The sequence below is a fragment of the Sapajus apella genome, unplaced genomic scaffold (genome assembly GCF_009761245.1).
Source record: "Sapajus apella isolate SASKATOON/1434 unplaced genomic scaffold, GSC_monkey_1.0 scaffold69, whole genome shotgun sequence".
NCBI lineage: Eukaryota > Metazoa > Chordata > Mammalia > Primates > Cebidae > Sapajus > Sapajus apella.
Window position 1 is genome coordinate 4,577,660 of NW_022437009.1, and position 5,685 is coordinate 4,583,344.

Here is a 5,685-nt window from a genome sequence, read left to right on the forward strand (position 1 = left end):
TATTTTGAGATATGCATAAATGTGTAATGATCAAATTAAGGTATGTATAATATTCATCACCTCAAACATTTATCATTCATTTGTCTTGAGAACATTCAAACCTTCTCTCCTCCCTATTTTTTTTTTTCTTTTTTTTTGAGACAGGATCTCATTCTGACCCAGGCTGGAGTGCAGTGGCACCATCTCAGCTCACTACAACCTCTGCCACATGAGTTCAAGCAATTCTTGGCCTCAGCCTCTTGAATAGCTGGGATTACATACATGTGCAACCATGCCTGGCTAATTTTTATATTTTTAGGAGCGATGGGGTTTCACCGTCTTAGCCAGGCTGATCTTGAACTCCTGACCTCCAATGATCTGCCCGCCTCAGCCTCCCAAAATGCTGGATTACAGGAATGAGCCACCGATCCCAGCCTCTCCTCCCTATTTTGAAATATAAAATAAACGATCGTTAACTATAGTCATCCTTTTGTGCTACCAAGCACTAAAAATTTATTTCTTCTATCTGACTGTATATTTGTACCCCTAAACAGCCTCTCTTTATCTCTCCACCACCCTTTCCAGCCTTTGGAAGCAATCGTTCTACTCTCTACCTCTATGAGATCAACTTTTTTTAGCTCCTACATATGAGTGGGTATATACAAAGTCTGTCTTTCTGTTCTTGACTTATTTCTCTTAACATAATGATCTCCAGTTTTGTTCATGTTGCAAATGATAGAATTTCAACCTTTTATTATAGATGAATAGTATTTTATTCTGTATATATCACATTATCCATTCATCTATTGATGGCCACTTAACACTGATTCTCTATCTTGGCATTGTGAACAGTGCTGAAATACACATGGGGGTACAGGTATTCCCTTGATATACTGACTTCCTTTCCTTTAAATAAATACCCAGTAGTGGGATTGCTGGATCATAGGGTAGTTCATTCTTAGTTTCTTAGGAAACCTTCATATTTTTTCCATAATGGCTGTACTAATTTACATCCCCATCAATAGTGTGAAAGAGTTTCCTTTTTTCTACATTCTCACCAGCATTTGTTATTTTTTTGTCTTTGTAATAATAGCCATTCTAACTGGGGTGGAATCATATCTCGTTGTGGTTTTGATATGCATTTCCCTGATGTTTAGTGAGGTTGAGCATATTTTCATACGTCTGTTGGATATTTTGTATCTTTTTCTTCTTTTTTTTTGGAGACAATATCTTACTTGCTCTGTCACTCAGGATGGAGGGTAGTGATGTGATAAAAGCTCACTGCATCACAGCATTTCCTAGGTTCAAGCAATTCTCCTACCTTAGCCTCCCAAGTCCCAGCCCCAGCTGGGACTATAGGCGTACACTATTCAGTGTGATTTAGCTGTGGGTTTGTTATAGATGGCCTTTATTATCTTGAAGTAGTGTTAATTCTTTCTCACACTGCTATAAAGAACTACTTGAGACTGGGTAATTTATGAAGACAAGAAGTTTAATTGACTCAGTTCTGCAAACTGTACAGGAAGCATGGCTGGGTGGCCTCAGGAAACTTACAGTCATGGCAGAAGGCAAAGGCTAAGCAAGCACGTCTTACCACAGGAGAGCAGGAGAGGGAGAGAGTGAACAAGGAAGTGCTACACACTTTTAAACAACCAGATCTCATGAGAACTCACTTGCTATCATGAAATAGCAAAGGGGAAATTCACCCTTATGATCCAATCACCTCCTACGAGGTACTTCTCTTAACACTGGGAATTACAATTCGACATGAGATTTGGTTAAAGACACAGAGCCAAACCATAGTAGGTAGGTTCCTTCTATGCATGATTTATTGAGAGTTTTTTTTTTTTTATCAGGAAGTGATATTGAATTTTATCAAATGCTCACATGGGTTTTGTCTTTCATTTGTTGATGTGATGTATCACATTTATTGATATGTGTGTTAAACCATCCTTGCATTTCTGGGATAAATCCCACTTTATCATGGTATATTATCTTTTTAATATATTGTTGGATTCAGTTTGTTAGTATTTTTTCAAAGGTTTTTGCGTCTGTGTTCATCAAAGATATTGGCCTGTGGTTTTATTTTTTATTGTGTCCTTATCTGGTTTCAGTATCAGGGTAATGCTAGCCTCATGGAATGACTTAGGAAGAATTCCCTACTCTTCAGATTTTTGCAACAGTTCAAGAAGAATTGGTGTTAGTTCTTCTTTATAAGTTTGATAGAACTCAGCAACAAAGCTGTCTGGTCCTGGACTTTTTCATTATTGTTGGGAGAATTTGACTACTGATTCAATATTATTAACTGTTACTAATCAGTTCAGGTTTTCTATTTTTTCCTGGTTCAATCTTGGTAGGTTATATGTGTACCAGAATTTATCTATTTCCTCTAAGTTTTCCAATTTGTTAATGTATAGTTATTCATAATGGTCTCTAAGGGTCTTTGGATCATTGTGGTATCAGTTGTAATGTCTCATTTTTTTCTGCTTTTGTTTATTTGAGTCTCCTCTCATTTTTTCTTTGTTACTCTAGCTAGTGCTTTATCAATTTTTTCTTTTCAAAAAACCAGTTTTTAATTTTATTAATCATTTGTATTTTTTAATTTTTTTAACCTTTTTTATAAGGAAACATTTTTGAAGCCTTTATTTACAAAAGCTCTAAAAACAAATAATATCCTCTGTTTTGTAAATAACGTTTTGTTTAAAAAGGACTACTCAGCTATAGCACTGTACCATCATGAATAAAGAACATACAAGAGAGACAAACCAATGTGACTAACATTTGAAGATTTGCTAATATTACTGATTGAAGTGTAGGTAACACACATTATAACTTGCAGTCCATCATTTCAGGGTAGAGTTAATGATTACCAAAAAGTCTTCCTACATATGCTCTGGTCTGGCCACATGTTCTGTATGGCTAAATATTTCACAGTCTCTTTTGTCAATAGATATAAAATAGATTGCAAAGATATACACACACACAAAAAGCATTACACTCCAGGTAATTTTATTAGCTATATCTATATATGAGAATATGTATATATTATACATACATATGTATATACTATATATGTATATTGTATTTTGTTGTTTTGTACCAAATATTTCCATTATTTATCTTTGTAGCAACTATAAAAGCACAATTTTTGTCTTCTAATTTAACTTGGTACAAAATCTACCTAAAGACCTGTTATCTTTGGATTTTAATAAAATGGATTTGTGTATCCAACAAAAAGCATCATAAATATGGCTGCAAAATTTAAGAAAAACAAGGGTAAACAGTGATGGAAAAAAAAGAAGCAGATCAAGGGAAATGTGCTGTCATAAAATAACTGTAGTTTCAACATCTTGAGTACCAGTTTCCTGGCGGATACTAAACGTCCCATCACAAAGGATTTTTCCTGAAGGATGTAATGCTGGTTTAAAAACTCTTCGGTCACAGAGCAGCCTACACATGCCAATTAGAAACTGATAGACACTAGATGTGCTTGAAAGATTAAACACTACTTACAGAAACAGCAGTTGCTAAACTCCTCAGTAGTTTCTTGGTTTTGTTTTTTTTTTTTTTTTTTTTTTTTTTTTAGTTTTGTTGAATCGACAGTTTGCATAATGAATGTGCTATATTCTGTGGGTCAAAAACAAGTAAATACTGTGTAAAGTTGGCAGATGGTCATTTTTCCAGCTAAGATCAAGAAAAAATAAAATTTCTGATAAAACAGGGGTTTTGAGTCAGAATCACCCTCTAAAGTGCAAAATTGATGGTACACAATCTTAAATAGCTAAAACTCCTGCAGAATGGAAGGGAGAGATATGAAACACAGAAATAAATTATAGCCAGTTCTACTTAATTTAGGAAAAGAGAAAAATAAGCCAAACTTGAGTAGGTAAAATTTATCAAAATATTCAACATGATGTAGCTTTTCCCACCCTCTGTCACACACACTTGCTCACAAGTATATTGAATTAAGGCCAAATCTAACCTCCTTCCTGCCATTCCTCCCTCCCTCCCTTCCTCCCTCCCTCCCTCCCTCCCTTCTTTCCTTCCTCCCTTCCTCTCTCTCTCTCTCTTTCTTTTTTTCTTTCTTCTTCCTTTCTTGATGGAGTTTCACCCTGCCACCCAGGCTGGAATGCAATGGTGCAATCTCGGCTCTCTGCAATCTCCACCTCCCAGGTTCAAGCGATTCTCCTGCCTCAGCCTCCTGAGTAGCTGGGATTACAGGTGTGTGCCACCACGTCCAGCTAATTTTTTTTTGTCTTTAGTAGAGACGGGGTTTCACCGTGCTGGCCAAGGTGGTCTCAAACTCCCTACCTCGTGATCCACCCATCTCGGCCTCCCAAAGTGCTGGGATTACAGGCATGAGCCACCACGCCAGGCCTCTGTGTTTCTTTTTATTAACATCTGAGGTAGGAAGTGTCATACTTCGTACTGAAAGACAGACAATAAAATGGGCCATGAAAATTGGGGTACTGTCTGTTGTTCAAGGGATTGTCTGTTGTTCTAGGTGCTGTCTGTTGTTCAAGGGATTCGGTCGGGGATAAAATCTAGATACAAGCATGTGTATAGCTCGAAATAACATTAAAAGGACTATTTCATGTCATGACTGCTTGTTGGCTTCCTTTTCATATGCATTCCCTGTGCCATTTTGTGCATAGAATGAACCAGAACCAAGGCCATGTAAATGACCACGATATTTGGCATCATCAATATGATCATCAAAGAACATTTCTCTCGTTTTGGAAAAGGCCATTTCTATGAGCAATGAATCAGATCCTGCATGATGTTGTGGTCCTACCTGTTCTAGCTCTACCTGTCCTACCAGCTCCTGTAATCCACCTTTGAGATTTTTGCAGCTCTTCCTGAGGTATGTGACAGCATAAATGACAGGAAAAAACAAAGGATCTCAAAGAAGTCAAGTTCTTTTTCAGGCAAGTTAGAGTTGGTCAGGATTTTGATTAAATGGCCAAAGTCATAACTGCTATGAAATGACAACCATTTGACCCCTTCACAGAGGACCACTCCCAAACCACCATGAAACATGTATACCTATGTGACAAACCTGCGCATTCTGCACATGGACCCCAGAACTTAAAGTATAATAATTAAAAAAAAGAAGTTCAGCAAAGTAGTGGGTCTCCATTCCTTCCTTCTTATGTTTTTATACTGGATACCAGATGTTGTTAGTAGCTCTATAGAGTGATGGGCATATATGCCCTCTGTCAAACTAAATTTAAAATTAAGCTGCCAAGGTGAAGTTCCTAGAGGGTATTCTTCTTGCTTATTCATAAATGTCAGTCCTAGCCGAAGTATCTTTAAGAAGTCTACATTACACTGCAATAATTGATACTGATAGTCAGCATTGCTCCTGAATTCTGCAATGGGTCTTGCAACCACACCTGGAAACCCGGTGTCCATAGCAATGTAATGATATTTCCAAATAACTTGACAAATTTTCTTCATCTCTTAATTCAAATTGCAAGCCCAAACTTCACAAATTCTTTAGCTATGAGCTATAGTTGCTGCTGGCACAGTGAGGGCACAAGGAAGTCTAGAGGCCAAGCATCAGTATGTTATACTTGACTGAAGATTTGTTCCATAAACCATTTTATCCTTTATTTACGTACTTGTGTTGCTGAGCTCACTCTCCACCGCCTTCTTCTCACCATAGAGACAGCACTCGGTGGCGCAACCACAGTGGTGGTGGTC

General features: G+C 37.3%; 1 pseudogene; it reads right to left on the reverse strand.

Moving 5' to 3' along the window:
* Positions 1 to 4,569: 4,569 nt before the first annotated feature.
* Positions 4,570 to 5,454, reverse strand: LOC116531220 (annotated as a pseudogene).
* Positions 5,455 to 5,685: the final 231 nt, after the last annotated feature.